This window comes from Vulpes vulpes, chromosome 7 (genome assembly GCF_048418805.1).
Source record: "Vulpes vulpes isolate BD-2025 chromosome 7, VulVul3, whole genome shotgun sequence".
In the NCBI taxonomy this organism is placed as follows: domain Eukaryota; kingdom Metazoa; phylum Chordata; class Mammalia; order Carnivora; family Canidae; genus Vulpes; species Vulpes vulpes.
The window spans coordinates 3,913,498-3,932,374 of record NC_132786.1 but is presented as its reverse complement, the minus strand read 5'-3'; the positions used below and the strand labels follow the sequence as shown (position 1 = coordinate 3,932,374).

The following is an 18,877-nucleotide window of genomic DNA, read 5'->3' as shown; positions in this document are numbered from 1 at the left end:
GATAAAATGATGGTGTAAAGATTTACCGTCAGGGAGCTGGACCAGTCTCAGCAGGATGGCAGCTCGAAGCAGATAGATGGCCTGGCATGCGTAGGTCACCTGTGTTTACGCTGATTAATGTGTGTGCTATCTGTAGTCTGCATCATTATGTTGAGTTGTGTGGTTTTTGTAGCACGTGTAACTCTCTAAAAAGTATCTTTCTTTTTTTTATAGAGAGGCAAGTAGCTTAATATTCTGGCTTCCCTGGAATATGTGACCTGATCCATGCGATAGCAATCTGCAGCTAGATGAAATGATCTATATGGATTATGGATTAAGAATAGAATTATTTAAAAAAAAAGAATAGCATTATTTATATCATGAATATACAGAATTAGTCAAAAACCAAGATTTAGAGTGACATAATTTGTCATTGGGGCATTTACTGAATTTAGTTTCATAGGCTGGTTTGGTTACATATTTTGATATTTAATTTGTGACTTTTTAATTACCATTTTTTAAATGAAATGATTTGTGGAGTGATCTTTTAAGAAAGGTCTTTGGCTTGCAGTAGAAACAGTTTCATTGAAGGTCTTCTTGTTTTTATACCAAGAGTGCAATAACACGCCATTTTTCTGGACTTCTAAAGTGAGTTTTAGGCACTCGTTCTGAGACCATAGGACAACTAGGAACCTAAATAAAAATCCAAATTGCATTTATGGATATTTTAATTGGAAAATTTGGTGGGTATCTCTTATAAAAATTAAATGCCCTTTTATACAATAGACAAATTTATAGAAAATCTATAATTATATGTGTCAACAGAGCATGTTATTAACATATATATTACATGATTATAAATTTATGTGACTGGTTTTTACCAAGCATCTCAAGTCATAGTCCACAGTACCTGATATGGATGCAATTTTCTTTAAATATGCAAATTTTTAAGATATATTTATTTCAATATCATTCTCATTGCCTAAAACCATGCCTTGTTTTGCTTTGTCTATAGACCTAGTCCTTCGAATATCTTTCTTAGTGAAAATCTGTTTATATTCCAATGTGTATTTAACTTTTGGAAACAGGTAAATGCCAGTTAAAATCAAAGCTTGTAAATAGAGCAAATAATCGATCTTTTAGGATCTTACTTCTTTAAAACGAACCTAACAGAAATAATGACTCTCTTGTGGTACAACAGGTGTTTCTGACCAACAGGCATTGGAAAATACACTGCTAGTTCATTTTCTGTTTTATCTATTAAGGCCTCTAAAAGATATTTACGGAAACTATCTCTTATAGAATTATGGCTAATTATAAAATAAGAGTCTTCATAACACCAGCATTCTGTGATTTCCCCTTGATTAAATAAAATACAGTTTAATCTGAGGGTGGTTTTATTGGACAGATTCCCTGTCCCGTCTTCTCTGAGTATCTCTCTAGAAATGGGGAAAAATAGGCAGTGGTTTTGTTTGGGTGATTTCCACTGAAGCTGAGCAAGGTCATGCTTTTGTATTGTCTATTATCAGATATAATTTCTCAAAAACAGATGGCAAACAGGCAGTATTAGAAAATTTGTAATTTACTATGCTGTGCTAAAGACAAACTGCTGACTAAAACTGCAACCTCTTTAAACACCAAAACAACCTTCGATCATTCTGACTGGTTCTGCATGTCTCACCCTTCATGGTCTTTTGGCAGAAGACCAAGGTTCATCTCTTATTGCTGTTTCCCTCCGTCTGCTAAGACCATTGCACACACACACTTGTTTTGCATTCCAAACTGTTTCACCTGGCAAAGGAACTAAGTAAAGCTGTCTTTCATCTTCATTATTATTCATTTTACCTTTCAAATACAGAGCCATTAAATTTAGTAGTTAAAAAAAAAGAAAAGCAATCAAGTATATTAAAAACAAAAACTTGAAACAATGCATTTGACCCTCTGAAACTACTCAGTATTGGAAATTGTCACTGATGCATGTCAAATTCAGCAAGCAAAACTGAAGCAATTTACTTTCACATTTTACCAAATGGCCATTTTTAAGCATCTGGGAGAGACAGCATCTTTCCCGGACTGGATGAGTTTGTTGGTATCTGGATCAGTTAGGGGCTTCAGAGGCTTGACAGGTGTGCCAGCCTGAGCAAGAAAACACAAAAGCAGGTGTTCTTAAGAAATCTTGGTAGATTTTTCCAAGACTTTACCCATCAAACCTCTTCTCTGAATCGATGAATAAAACATGTCAACTTTGGCAAAACATTCTTGGAATATCTTCTTTACTGTCTGACTTCAAAAAAGTAAGTTAAAACACCTGAGTGAATATTTACTACTAGATTGATCGCCTAAGAGACTAAATCATTGACCAGGGTCTTTCTGTTAAAAAGATAGAAATTAATCATATTATGTTTCTTGGTGTCAATCTCCTCTACAAGATGCTTTGATATTTTTTTATACCTTCTAGACTAAAGATTTTGTTGGACATTGAAGCCCCAATACAATCTTGCCTCTATCTTGTTTCAATTTTACTACAGCCTCGGTTCAGACGATCTCTAATATTTACGCAAACAGATTAAGCTGCTCACCAGGATATGTCAAGAAACTCATTGCATGTGTGTGCATGGATGTATGGATACGTATAAACTTGCTCAACAACCAAAATTATCTCCTCAGCCCTCCTTGATTAATATCCCATTGGTCCTTTTAATGGGCTTGACCTCTGACAATGAATTTACCTTAACTATTCTGCTATGAAGTGGTTTGTTTGTCCCTTGAGCTTTTGTTCGCTTTATGACTCATTTCAAATTCCATCCTGTGTATAAGACCTTGCTTTATACATTTTAAGGTCATGTTATCAATACTTAAAGTTCTTCTGAATTTCGGGCTTATTTCCTTAGCCCTACTTTACAACCTCCAACTTAGGCCAGAATACTCTGTAAATGCAAGATTTTTTCTAGCGTTATTGAGATGTAAGTGAAATATAACACATCAGCTTAAGAAGTACAACATACTGATTATATGTATGTAAATGATTATGACAGTGAGGTTAGTTCACACATCTGTCACCTCACATAGTTACATCGTGTGTATATGTGTGTGTGTGGGTGTGTGTGTCTGTGGTGAGAACTTTTTAAAATCTAGTCTCTTAGTAACTTTCAAGTATACAATACAGGATTGTTAACCATAACCATCATACTATACATTATATCCCCAGAAATTACTCATTATTTATCTGGAAATTTGTACCTTTGGACCACTTTCATCCATTCCCCCCGCCCCTCCCCACCTACCACTGGCAACCACCAGTCTATTCTGGCATTTGATAAGCTTTTTATTTAATTAATAATTTTTTTTTTTAGATTCCACATATAAGGCAAAGATCTTATGGATATTATACCCAGAACCCACAAAAGCAAAAATAAACAAGTGGGACTACAGCAAATTAAAAAGCTTTTTCACAGTTAAAGAAATGATGAACAAAACGAAAAGGCAAATTGCAAAATGGGAGAAAATATTTGCAAACTACATTTCTGATAAGGAGCTAACATTCAAAATGTATAAGGAGCTCCATAGCAAAAAACCCCAAATAATCCAAATAAAAAAGTGGGCAGTGGACCTCAATAGATTTTTTTTTCTAAAAAGACACTCAAATGGCCAATAGGCACATAAAAATGTTCAAGAGCACCAATCATCAGGGAAATGTAAATCAAAACCACAGTGCATTGTTCCAAGGACTCCTGCATGCACTTCCCTGAGCCATATGTCCATCCAATAATTTTTTTTATCAAAGACTCTACCTTTGAAAGTAATGATTTGCCAAAAAATCCTTTGAGAATGCAAAATATCTAGAAATTTGAATTTTATTAAACAGCAACAAAAAATGTAGCAACTATGATTTTTTTCCTTTTGACAAAATGGATTCAGTATTTGAAAAATCAACAGTGCCGACTTCTTACAATTTTAGCCTATGAAATAGAAATTCAAGCACTTATGAAGATGAACAATAAATTATAATATTTAAAATAAACTGAATTTCAAAACTCTTGGACCACTGAGAGTTTGAAAACATCACTTAGCTTAGGAGAGTAATGAATTTGAGAGTAATACAGAGGCCTGTAACTACATCTAACTCATGGTTAGGATTGAGGCTAGATTCAGCAACCTTGCTTAGTGCTAAATGGCATTGTTCTAGTCAGCATGATAGCAATATCTTGAATGAAGGCATAGAAGGGCAGCGTATTAGATTTACAAATAGCAAAGATAAAAGAATGAGAAATTGAGATTATCTTGAGTTTGAGATTCCAAGCTGATTTATGATGTTGGTGTTTAAACAGAATTTGCTTTATTTTTTTAAACAGAATTTTAATATGGATTTCAGGTGCTATGTGATTTCTCTAAAAAAGCAAATAAGATAAACGTTTGCATTAATGAACAGAATATAGAGATTATAAAGAAATGTTTGTTCTTTTCATTTTGAATTCTGTTGAATTCTGAGGCCATGTCTGGAATGGGTTTGTTTCTGGATGTGACACTTTAAGAGCCAATGAAATAGCAAATGATAGAAGGATGATCAGAAAGATGAGAATTTAGAAACGATGCTTTATGAGGAGCAATGAGTAAATTGGGTGTGTGTAGTCTGAAGAAGGGGGATCTAAGAGGAGACATGATTCCAAATGATAAAAATTTTGCATCGTTAACCTTTATGAGCCACATGCCAGGTGTCGTTGTGACTGAGCTGGTGGTGAGGTAAGATATGAACACGGACAACTGTACCATGGTACAGAAGGTAGTAAGTGTTGTAAGAGTTCACAATCAGCATCCCATCAGGAATACAAAGGCATCTAGATACTACGGGAAGAGAGAGATGTGATATGGGGACAGAGGAGAAAGATGGTATTACTCAGAGATCAAGAAGTTGCCGCAGATTTTGGGGCTGGTGCCCAGAACCCTACACTTGTTGCGGCCTTGAGTGGAGCCACCCTCCCTGCAATTACAGGAGATAGTGCTGTTGCTAATGCTGCAGGAGACTGCTGGTCCATCAGGCATCTGCTACCAGAACCCCAATGCCTTCCTTCTTTGCTGGCCTTCAATTTTACCTTCAAGCCTGTCCAAATCCACCTGGCAAGGGAGTCTTGGAAGTGTTAGTTTTCAGATTCTCAGTGATCCAGGGAAAGTACATCAGAGAGATAATGGAAGGATAGGTGTGGGGTTAGTTACCTACATAAAACTACACAAAACAGGATCGAAAGTTACTGTAGAAACAGAGGCCCAGGCAAAATACATACACAGCCACCCAAAATGTTCATAGAAAGCCATAGAATGCGTGTCTCCAAGTATTCGAAAAACTTTCCTTAGAAACGCTGAGTGAAGGATATCGTGTGTTGTTCCAGAGACCAGTAAATCTCAGAAGTTACTTGGAGATAAAATATAGGTATTGATGAAAAAGAATTCCTTCACAGCTAGCATTCATGGCAGAATGATCTGCTCTTTCATTATATGGGGTGTTCAAGAAAAAACTTCATGGTAATTTTATCCATGGATGTTCTAGAAGGGATTCCTGTAGTAGATGGTGGATTTGAATCGCATGACATCTAAAGTTCCTTTCAATTTTACAGTATTATGACTCCCAAACCACTCCTATAAAAATAACAGAAAATGAAAAGTAGAGGAAGTAGTACACAAGACATGAAAAGTAACTTAACAAAGGAATCAAATATATTCAACAAGTTCCAATAACCTGGGGGGAAAAAAATGAGAACACAACGGGGAAACAAACGCGGAGCCTTTCTTATCAGCCCTTTTCAGGATCCTGAACTTTTCTTGTAAATATACACCAATGCTCCAAATAAACCTTTGGGGTTCTGTGCAAGATTTGAGTTGGGAAAAGTTCCTCCTTCCATGCAGACATTGGCACAGTGCTAAAAAGTGGCAGCCAACTTGCCAGACTCAAATGTCAGGGCCAGGAGCAGCATCTGCGTGTGAGAGCAGATTATGCCGTTGGCAAACTCCATGCACTGGCAGGGGTGCAATTATGCTGTTATTGACTAAAAAGTCTTCTCTTTCACCTGAACATAACTCTAGTGAGGCAAGGTGATGAAGAAAGATATGTAAGAGAAAGAAACTGGAAAGTAATGGAGAAAAAAAATGTATAGAGGACAGTAGAGGTTCTTTTATGTGAATAAGAAAATGCACTAATAAAGAATTTCATAATATTCACGATTTCGATAATATCTAAGTAACAAGCAGATGGTATCTAGCTCATACACTGTGGAAGCTCTTCTGAAACGGGTGCCAGCCAAGTGGTTCCCAGTAGGCTTGAGTAGAGTCAATGATCATTGGTATGCCCTGGGAGATCTGATAGCGGAGCAAAGATTCAAATCTTCACGATGCTGGTCATGACTCTATGAACTTAAGTATTTTATATTATCTATAAAAGCCTGTTTCGAAGACTTATAAATTTAAAAGAGATAATATGCATAATACTCTCTCAACATATGGTAGCTACTCTCCTTTGGCTCCTTCTGATGGTTAGAGACATTTTCTTCATATTAAACTAATTTCACCTTCCTCATAACCTGAGCCCATGAATCCTCATTATGGGCTGGGAGCTTCACGTTATAAAGGCATTTTATCTTTTCCTGATAGGCTTTCAAATATTTGAAGATAGGAATTGTAACTTTGAGGATGAGTACTCTCATCCTTTCCTTGGGTTTCATGGCACCAGTCCCCTCATGATCCTCATGAGGAGTGATGCGACCATGAAGTGAGGCTGGAATGGGAACAGATTATGATTAAGTGGTTGAGCCACAGAGATAAAGATGGGATCTAGAGAGTAAAACATACTGGAACAGGTCCAGTTTTGATTTTGGACTGGAAGATTCCACAGCTCTGATGTGCTTTTTGATTTTCAACCCAATTTGGAGGTTGGCATTTTTCCAGAGACTCTGAGCTATCACTCTTCACTTGGCTTCTGACCTGGGGTTACTAGCAGGTTGAATAAGGGTTTCCTGTGTAGTGGGTTGTGGGTTTCCAGAAAGGTTTCTCCCCCAGACACATTCTCCTTCTCTGATTTCTGCCTGAAAATGATATATTTAATTCTTTACCATTTTGTCTCACATGTGTACAGAAAACCCTAGGTCAAACCATGATTAAGTTGATTTAATTATAAATGTTTGATATGGAAGTCAGGTTCATTAAGATATCCCTCAATGCGTTAAAATTCATTATTTTCACATACACAGTTCTGTGAATTTTGGCAAAGATGAGTCGTCATGTAACTAGACTCAAAGTCAGATTAAGCTTCCACTACCCGAGAAAGACCCCTCCCCCAGTCCCCAGCCCCTGATAACACCACTGAGGTCTGTTTGGTCTTTTTTCTGTCTCTGTAGTTTTTGCTCTTCTCTGGAATGTCCTATAAATTTAATCACATAGTTAGTTCATAACCATTCAGTTTGTGCTTCTTTCATGCAGCCTAATGCTTTTGAGATTCACCGTTGGCGTAGCACACATCTCTATTTTGTTTCCTTTGATTGCGCCACAAGTTGTGTATCCATTCATTAGGTGATGGGCATTCGAGTTTTTTCTCTTTTGTCAATTTTGAACAAAGCTGCTCTAAGCTTCTGTGTGTAGATTATTGTGTGGATATACGTCTTCATTTCTGTTGGGTGACGGCCTTGGAGTAGAATTGCTGAGTTTTTCAGTAAGTGTGTTTTCTCTGTATGTTAGCTTTGTAAGCTGACAAGCTCTGGTCCTGCCATTTGGGATTTCCATCAAAAAAGTAGAGTTTTCATTGATTTGCATCCTCACCAGCACCATATATATAGATATATCTATATATATATGGTGAAATGAATCTTTATGTATATATGAATATATATTCATTTTAATAGGTACATAGTGGTTTCTCATTGTGGTTTGAGTTTGCAATTACCTCATGGTTAATGATGAACATTTGTTCCTGTGCTTATTTGCCATCCTTTTCTCTTTTTGGCCAAGTGACTGTTGAAATCCTATGTAAATTTTTTAATTGGATTGCTTGTTTTCTTATTAAGTTGTGAAGATTATTTATATTTCTATTCTTTATATTTATATTTCTATAATACATACATAGCGTTTTGCAAATATTTTTCCAGGCTTTTTTTTTTTTTTTAGTTTCTTAATGACATTTTCAAAGAGCATCAATTTTTCATTTTTATTTATCGGTATTTTATGGTTTGTGCTTTTTATGTTTCATATAAAGAAATCTTTATCTAAACCTATGTCACAAAGATTTTCTCCTGTGTTTCCTTTGAGAAGTTTTATAGATTTATATTTTATTAGCTGTGTGATATATTCCAAGTTTGTTAAGGTCTTAACAATTTTGTCCAGTTGTTAAAGAATATTTTGTTGAAAATATCTTTAGTCTTTTGAATTTTCTTGCTGTTTTAGTGGAACAGAAATGGACCATAAACGGTCCGTTTTTCTCTTTTATTTCATTGATGTATATTTATATCCTTTCAGCAATGCCACATTGTCTTAATTTCTTAATTTCATATTAAGTACAGAAATCAGGTAATATGAATACCCCTCCTTTGTTTCTCTTTCTCAGTGTTCTACCCATCCTAGATCTTTTGTTTTCTCCTTATACATTTTAGAATCAGTCTGCCAAATTCTACAAAAGTCTATGCTGGAATTATTTTTGCGTTGAATCGAATATGCACTTCATCAGTTTGAAGAAGACTTGATATTCTAAAAATATTGTCTTCTAACCCATGGATATGTTACATAGTGTCATTTGTTTAGATCTTTCTATTTATCTCTTTAATATTTTGTATTTTAAAGCATAGGCTTTTGCATATATTCTGTTAGCCCTATCTCATTTTTGTTGCTATTTTAAATTATTGTTTTATTCAGTTCATAATTGTTCACTTTATGTAAAGAATTATAATGATTTTTGTATCCTGTGACCTTTCAAAATACATCTACAACTTAAAATTATTTTTCTGCAAATTATTTGGGATTTTCTACTTAGGCCACTATGTCTACTGCAAATAAAGACAGTTTTGCTTTTTTCCCTTCTAATCTGCATTCATTCATTCATTTTTGTTTGAGCTGGTTAGGACCTCTAGGTGAGCCTGGTATGAGCAAACCTCTGCCTTATTCCCAGTCCTGGGGCAAAGCACTCAATCTTTGTCTATTGAATATAATGTTAGTTGTAGGCTTTTCATATAAATTCTATGACATTTATCAAATTCAGGAAGTTCTTTCTTGTTACTAGCTGCTAAGAGTGTTTATTATGAGCAAATGCTGAATTTTGCCAAGTGATATTTCTGTGTGTATTGATATGATTGTAGGTTTTTTTCTTCTCAGATTATTATTGATTATTGCTGTGTAGTTTTATATAATTTCTTGACAAGTTTGCTATAGGTAGTATTGGCTTTATAAAATGAATTAGAAAGGTTTTCTTCTTTTCTGTTTTCAAGATTTGTATAGAAATGATATTAATTCTTTCTTCAGTGTTTCAAAGAATTCACCAGCAATGCCATTTGGGCCTAAAATTTACTTCTTTGAAAGGATTTTTAACTGTAAATTTTGTTTCTTTACTAATAGGACTTTTTAGACTATCTGTTTCTTCATGAGTGAACTTTAATAATTTACATTTTTGTATGTGTGTCAGTTTCAACTAAGTTATTGAGTTTAATGACAACTTTGTAAATAATATTCTTTTGTTATCGTTTTAATGACAGGATCTTCATGATATTCCCTCTTTCATTCCTGATATGCATAATTTGCTGTCTCTCTCCCTCACATCTCCCTTCTTCCTCTCTCCCTCTGATTTGTCTGGCTAGAAGTTCATCATTTTTACAATAATGATGGTTTTAGATGTTACTTATTTTCTCAGTATGTGAATGTTTTAAATTTATTTATTTATAATGATAACTTCCCTATGACAGCCTCTTTGGTATAGGGTTTTATTTGGAAATCAATGTTTTATTTATTTGTTTCCATTTTCAAAACTTTTAGAATTTTCCAGATATATTTTAATAAATGATTTCTGATTTACTTTTTTTATTTTTGGAGAGTTTACATTGTATGATTTTAATTATTTTAAATTTGTTAAAATGTGTTTTATGATTCAGAATATGGTCTATTGTAATGAATGTTCCATGTGTACTTCAAAGAGTATTTTTCTGTTACTGGGTATTCTGGAAATATCAAATAAATTTATATGGCAATTCTTTTTTGATGGAATATTTTGAAAGATACAGAAAAGGCTAGATATGAGGGTTAATAATGCCTACAGTTTTAAAAATTAGGCTAGCAGCTACAAGGAAACTTGTCCTAATCACATTGATAGCTTTGTTCTCAACATCTTAAAATTATGTTATTAGAGCCAAATAAAGGTATACTGAAGAAGACAGAGTAAGCATATATCTTTGATAACCCACATTTTCCATTAGCATGTCCCAATTACTTTGACCTACCTGAATTGTTGTAATTTTGACATGGACTTTAAAAGAAACCTGTTAAACTTCAGATTTGTTCAATCAGTCTTTATTCTCTCTTATTGTAGATCAGGGATTAAATAAAGTTCAGGAAGGGGAGATCCTAAGACGAATATTCATTCAATATAATTCAATTATAATATCAGTCATTGCAACCAGTCACATGCCAAAACCAAATCTGTATTTCTTTAGGATTTAATTTGTGATTTTTAGGGTATCTTAACATCTTCTATGGAATATTTGCTTTAAAACATAGCAGATTTGTGGTGATTTTGGTTTTGGACCTACCTGCATATAGCCAAAGAATCCTTCTAGAGCATGAGTGTTATATGGCTCATACTGTAAGTGTAAATAAACACTAGAGGTAGATGTAAAGGTCAAATTATCTCCTCCTACTATAGAAATGGTTAGGTAAAAGAGTTTAAGAAAAATCAATGTCCTATATTAGAAATCATTTCAGCCTTTTCCTTTAAACACTAATACCAGAATTACAACTATATTAGAAATCATTTCAGCCTTTTCCTTTAAACACTAATACCAGAATTACAACATTTTGCAAAGCAACTTTCCAACTCTGTTCTAAGGTAATTATTTCTTATATTCTTTTTCTTTGGGACTCCCAAGAACAGAAAGGGAATAAATGTAGCTTCTCAGTAGGTCTTGTCTTTTAAACCTCCTGTAGAGCAATCAAATTTTGTAATCTTTAAAAGTGCATATATTCATGTTTTCTTCAAAGGCAATTCAGTCTGCAAACATGCTGTTAAAGAAGAGATTATAAAGGCACTTTTTCTTTCTTGGCTTTAGTGTATGCATTTGTTCAATGTAGTTTTGTCTTTTTAAAAAAGGATATGTAACATTTTAGGAAGAACTAGATGCTGCTAGACCATTCCTTCTGAGGGGTAGAAATTACAGACCTTCTACTTGTCCATAGGTAACATGTATTAAGGGCACAGAACTAGTTACATGCTACTTTGCTCGGTGTTTTTCAAATCATCCGTAAGACAACTCTTGGAAAAATCTCATTCTTTGAATATCAGTTGTGGAAAAAGTAGCCTGCAGAAAAAACTGAATGCTGACTTCTGGATATACTGTCTTGCCACCAACTCATACCAGTCTATGTCATGGACCATATCCCTATATCCACAAAAAACAAGGCCAGAGGTATTCCTAAAAATGGAACACAAAGGACAAAACAAAAATCACACTTCTAGGTGTTGAAGTCTGGCAAAAGAAATGTTAAAATATCCCACCCTACTTATGCAGGCTTATCAACACATTGTGATTAAGGAATATATTTCCACAGCTATATTTCATAATAAAACAGATAAAAACCTCTCCACAAGCTTGGAATGTGAATTTAAGCACCTTATTTCAATTTTATCCTCTTAGTGGACTATACCCTAACATATCTTACCTTACCAACGGGAGGTTCCAGATGTCCATCTTCATCCCATCACTCCCAATTAGGCAAGAACCTCAGTATGTCCCAGCCCAAGCCAGAGGGAGGCTGTCCATCATACCACAGCTAAAGCTCCCATCCTGCCCTGGTAACCACTGAAGGCTTGGCTTGCCCACACTAATGGGCTGTCACTAAGATGAAGCCTCTCTCAGAGTCTGGGCTTTTGAGAAAAGGCAGCTGTCTTGCTTTATTATTAATTAATTTCATATTTTTCATCCCAGCACTCCAATGGTGGTGATTCTTATCACTCAGCTCTCTCAATTTGCAAACAACCAACTTCCAGGGTGCCAGCTCCTTGAATACTTGACCAGAATAAGTTAGCTAAGAGATATAAAACTCTCAACCCTTGCCTCCACTGAAGTCTTCCTTGGGACAAAGTCATTTTTCTTCACAAACCTTAACAATCCAAATGAACTGAGTATTCTTCTCATTCTCTAGAAAATGAGGTTATTTCTCTGTTCTTCTAATGGAAGCAACTCTTAATGACATTAGGGTATTCCAAGATCCCTCCAGTAATGTCAAGGCACATATACGTAGACTCACAGAAGACTGGAATGAAGGGGAGGGCTACTCTCCATCTTTTCTCTCATATTCTCCTTTAACCTAAGTATCCCTCCCTGAGATACTTCTGTCTCTCTGTCTCTCTGTCTTTCTCTCTGTGTGTCTCCCACACTCGTATGGAGGTCACTGTAAAAATCAAACTAAAAATTAAGTCTCCTCAAGAGTTTGGGTAAAGTCTTAACCATAATTTGGGGTTAGAATTTGGGGTGACATTAGTTATAAAAGAGCATGATATCTCTAAGCTCCTAATTTTCTTAGCTTCAATTTTTGCATCTGTAAAGTATGATACTAACAACTCAGACTCATAATTTCTTTGTGATGAATACCTTAAGCAATTCAAATACAACCATGAGGACAGTGCCTGACACACAGTAAAAATAAATATAAGCCATAATTTAGTCCTATATTTCTCCCTCCATTTTAGTCAAAATATTGTTACATTTATATAAGTATGGAATTCCCAATTCTGTATGAAGTTCCCTCCACATTGTGTACTCTCGGAGATTCTCTCTCCCTTCTCCATTACACCTAATCAACTCAAACAAAGCTCAGTCATCAAATCTTCTCCTGCAAACCTCTTAATTAAGACAACCCTCAGTGCTTTTCTCTTTTATTCTTATACACATGTCAAAAATTAATCTATTAGTTCCAGGAAGTATTTTAGTTTTTTGTTTTGTTTTGTTTTGTTTTCAGTAGTTTTTATTATTATTATTATTCTTTGGAAAATTCTAGAGAGATGATCATGTTATTAATAAAGCCAGAGCTCCAAGAGGGGGAGCTAAGCCTCTGGTGTGTAAACCATTCAGCACCACATCTGCATCTGCTGCACTTTCTTGGCCAAAGCAAATCACAAGACCAACATAGATTAAGGGAGTGGAGAGACTCTTGCCTTTGTGGGGAGAATGGTAAAGTCCTATCACAAAGGACACGTGGGATGGGAAAATGATTACACTTCCCTTTGGAAACAACCGGCATCGCTAATATTGCCAACCTTATTATTATACGCAAAGAGATGAAGAGCTTCTTGAGGGTAAAAGCAGGGTTTTAGTACTTCTCAAGAAGATACAGTGTGCTGCAATACTGGGGACTTAAAAAAAATACCCACCTATCCATAACACGTATTTTAACATGTAAAATTGCAGCCTCAGATTTGTGCTAGAACTATTTGTTTTTGTATCATCTTGTTCCTCTACTGATAGGACCAGTATTTTTTATTGGGCTTTTATTTTATTTTTATAATCGGAATGTATTAAAGCAATAAATGGAATTTTCTATTTAAAACCATCATTATGATTTTGGTTACTGCCTATTGCTCAGCAATTTTTTTCCTTATCAAAACTCTTCCTGGTTGATTTACTCCTTAATTTTTTTCCATTAAATGATGTAAATTTTAGGAGAGGTTTTTTTTCTCTCTTACATTAGTTCAGAATCATAGATTCATGCATTGTCTTTTTGATATTCAAATGACCCTCATTGGTTTTGATATTTTATAACTTTCATTTCAGAATCCTTTACTGCCTTTCATTGAATTCTTCTGGTTTGTGTTATTTCCAGTAATTTGTAAGCCATTCATTCTGTTTTCAAAATCACTTATGTGTAAATTTTTCTCATTACAATGCTCATTTCAGTTTTAACTAAAGTTCAATCATAATATATCACATAGAATGGTAAGTTTAAAATATATAATAGAAGTATTTATATTCTATATATAACAGTTACACTAAAAATGAAATAGAAACTTTCTGCTTCCTTTCTTAAATAGATAAAAGTAGGGTTTGTTAGAAAAAGCTTAGTAGTATGTATCTGTTATACAATGAAATCAGACACTGTAGGAAATATAAAAGGTATCTGACACTGCTTAAAATGTGTCCTTAATGCCCTTAAAGTCTCTCCCATGGAGACTGTTTGACATTTGTACATTACTATTAAATAAACCCCAGACTTCACTTAAATTTTACCAAATTTTCCATTAATACCTCCTTTCTGTCCCAGGATCCAGTGCAGGATATCCGCTTGATCTTCTTTTCTTTTCCTTTTTTTTTTTTACAAACATTTGTTAAATGCTTCATTTTTTGCTTTCAATTCAGTTTTGTCTGTCTGCATATCCCTTTGGATATTTTCTGTGCTTATCTAATAAGATTGATTTGCATCCTTTTCTCCTTCAATTTCTAAAAGTAATTCCCCCTTAATCTGTATTCATCCTATTTTTTCAATATTTGATGTTTTGATTGTTGACTCCTTCTTAAATGTTCAGGACTGTCCCCTTGTCCTGTCCCCACATGCTGGAGAGATCCTTCCTTTCCATGCTTCTGACTCCAGAGCACATGAACGTCCTTGTACTTTCTTTGTTGAATCGACATCATCTGTTTGACTTTTCACACCAACCCCACAGCCAGCAAGATTGAGTCTGGAAAGTCAAACATCCATCTTACTCACCTACATATCTCTGGGGCCTATTAGAGTGCATAGCATAGAGTAGGTACTCAGTAAAGGTTTGAGAAAAACAAGTAAATTAAGGGAATAATTAATTAATTGATGTTTTTGGCTTTGGGGCAGTTGGTTGTTTTTACCCCAAATTGGTCCTATGCCCACTTTCCCTTTTTTTCTCTTACTGGCAAATTATCCTCCCATTTGGTCAGAGAGAACTAAAGTGCTTGGACACTTGAAGTGGATTGATATACAATATTAATACATATTTACATATCTGAAACTCATCTGGCTGAATTTGTACCAGCTCTGGCTGCCTGGGTGCATACAATGACCCCCCCAGGTGACTTGCTCCGTTACCATAACATTTCATAACCTTGTAAGTCTCAGTTTCTTTATCCAAAGCCATGGGCAAGGCTTTTTTTTGCTGTTTTATTTACTTGAAATCCTAAGTGCCTAGAACTAGAGGTACTCAATGCCTCTGGTTGAATACAAATATATGTCGTGCAGTATCTATTTTCTTGGTTGCTGTGGGCTTTAAACAGGCTTCAAGTGTCCAGGTAGTAAGAGGTCAATAAACATTGGCCATGATTATTATGTAAGTAAAACTCTTCATACACACACTTTTACTAGTTACAATTTATTATGCCTTTGGCTTTTTAAAAAGTTCTTATGTAATGAGCCATAAGAGTGTTGTTGAAGATCACGTCCCGAATGCTATTCACTGTTAAGAATTTAGTGACATAAAACAATTGCCTTCCATATCAGCTCGTATAAAGGAAAGTGCATAATTCCCCCTCTTTTCTGTTTCTCTTGGACACCAGGAAGCTCACAGTGAAGTTTAATGCTTAAACTACTTCAGCCGTGTTATATTTGTAAAACTCTATCTTCTGTGGGTGATTTTTTGGATATAAATTTGGTCCTGATGTTTTATATTTTCTGTAATACTGTGGTCTAAAGTATTCTGTAATATTTTTCTATAAAATTTTTAGGAAAATCTTTGTTCTTAAATATAAAATGTATATCATAAAGCAGTTTGTATATAACCATGTTATATTTCCCACATAATTTAGTAACTTACATCCAGTTGTCAAACTTAATGTCTATTGACAAATGTGGTAGAAAATATAATAAATTGCCCCTAGAATTTCTGTGGTTGGACATTTAGATATTTGACTAGAGAGATACTTGTAAATGTAATTTTATGTACATATAAATAAATGCCATATTTTTATCTTAACTGTTAATCATTTTCAAATATAGTATTTTAAAGCAAAACCAATGAGGATTCAAATATTAAAAAAGAAAACAAATGCAAAATAATTACTTTTATTTTTAATGTAGCTTAGAAATAGCTAAATTATACTGTTGAAAATTTGCATGTACAACTTAGTAAGGGATAATTCCACAATACTCAATAGGATGTATTAGGTTCAGTTAGGAAAATGTATATTAGAAAGTTACAAATTGTTGCTTTTGTGTTTTTTAAGTATATATATTTCCAAAGAAAGCAAACTTTACATAGGTGTTTGTAAAAATATCTGATGTAGGGGATCCCTGAGTGGCTCAGCGGTTTGGCGCCTGCCTTTGGCCCAGGGTGTGATCCTGGAGTCCCGGGATCGAGTCCCGCATCGGGCTCCTGGTGTGGAGCCTGCTTCTCCCTCTGCTTCTCCCTCTGCCTGTGTCTCTGCCTCTCTCTCTCTCTATGTCTATCATAAATATATATATATATATATACATATATATATATATCTGATGTAATTCAGCCATTTTAAAAAATATTAGCACACTCTCATTTCCTTTCCTCCTTTCACTATGGGCAATTAATATGAAATGTTTTACAATATAGATTAAGTTTTGAAATTTTAATGGGTAGGTAAAGTAGGTAAGATAATTTGAAGTTGCATCTTAATACTCATAGTAACGAATTTGTCTTCAGGTTGTAAATTTGTTTGTTATGAACCTTTTCTAATACTTGAGAAAGTTATGTCAACTCTAGTATTTTGATTATTATATCAACTTTTCAGGATTATTCTTCCCTCCTTCCTTCCAACTTCTTCCCTTCCTCTGTCATTCTTCCTTCCTCTTTCTCTCTTTTGTACTCTTGGTCAGTTTATCTTTTCCTTCTTCCTCTTCCTTTTCTCTTTTACTTATGTTCCCAAATAAAGCAGTAACTTTAATCTGTATAATTTCATGGGATTTTTCAGTTTAAATATTCAAATCTATTTATATTACTAATGAACTCTAAGATATTTTTAAGGATTTTTTTTTCTGCCTCGAAATGCAAACAAGTAATACTATCTAAGAAATGGGTCTCTTTTTTCAGTTGTACAGAATAAATATATAATGCTACATCTATATCTTTATTTTAAAATCTCATGTAGTACCTATTATGTGTCAGACACCATTCTAAGAAGCACTTCCCAATGTTAACAGATTTGTCATAATTAAATTATCAAAAATATGTACCTAATTTCTTTGAGGTAAATACTGTTATAATTACTATTTTATGGATGAGAAACTGAGGTACAAAGAGATCAAGTGGTTTTTCCATGGATGGCCAGGTTTGTGAATTAAGATGGAAGCCCAGGCTGTCTATATATTATGTATGCAGAAGAAAATAAAAATGAATCAAAAATTGCCAAGCAACAAAAATTACATAATACCCTAACACAAAAACTGAGTGCTAAATTCTATTTTCTAGACCACGTCAATATGTCCGCTATCAACTTCTATAACTTATTTTTTCTTAACAGCTGAGTGGAGGGAAGTGTAGTAGCAGCAAACAGGAAAGCCTTTATAATAATTGATCACAGCCACTGGAGACCCTCTGAGAGAATAAAAGGAAGATATGATTCTCTTAATCTTCCTCTTTTTCTGTATACTCAGAAGCCATTTTAATCTTTCACTTAAAATATTCCTAGTCCATTTTATGAGAAAATACAAAATATTTAAGCCTACCATCATGTCAAAGAGTTCACATGTATTGACTTTATGAAGTAAGGTTTTCTGTATTCTCAGGATTATAATTTATTGAAATCATTTATTTTATCTTATGTAGTACACAAATAGCCATGATGCAACATGTAACAAAGTCACAAATGACTATAATATTTGTCAGGGACATGCTAAAAGACTATATTCATGATGCAAACAAAAGTACTCTCACAGAGGTTCACTGTGTTTACTACGTTTCTTGCTGAAAGTGGATGAAGGTGTTATAAGGCAGGTGGAATTGATATGGATTGTTTGTGGGATCTCACAGGAAAGCTAATGAGGTGGAGATGAAGACCAGGGCATCAGTGTTTGACACTGGCCCTTGAAGAAGCTAAATAGGCTAATGTCCAGATGTTGCAAACTTTGAATATCCTTAAGTAATCCCAGTGGCCTTGTCAACATAGTGCTAAGGGGTCAGAGAGCAGAGGTAATCTATGATGACTTGGAGACCACAGAAACCCTTCTAGGAAGGGTGCTTAATGTCAGAGAGAAGGGAGAGAAACAAGGAAGGGTGAGGGCTTGTTCGGAGGACTTTGGAACTTTCTATGTGGTTAATGCATGCCATTCTGGGGTAAGGGAGGTTAAGGAGGCTGGCATAAAAGCTTCTGCACAGCAAAAGAAACAGTCAACAAAACTCAAAGACAACCTACAGAATGAGAGAAGATATTTGCAAATGACCTATCAGATAAAGGGCTAGTATCCAAGATCTATAAAGAGCTTATTAAGCTCAACAGCAAAGAAACAAACAATCCAATCATGAAATGGGCAAAAGACATGAAGAGAAATCTCACAGAGGAAGACATAGACATGGCCAACATGCACATGAGAAAATGCTCTGCATCACTTGCCATCAGGGAAATACAAATCAAAACCACAATGAGATCCCACCTCACCCCAGTGAGAATGGGGAACATTAACAAGGCAGGAAACCACAAATGTTGGAGAGGATGCGGAGAAAGGGGAACCCTCCTGCACT

The 18,877-nt window shown here is 34.7% G+C and overlaps 1 protein-coding gene across 1 annotated transcript in view; it reads left to right on the top strand.

The window, feature by feature from the left end:
* CNTNAP2 (contactin associated protein 2) overlaps positions 1-18,877 on the top strand; it is a 1,945,511-nt gene that overhangs the window by 458,428 nt on the left and 1,468,206 nt on the right. The window lies entirely within an intron of this gene.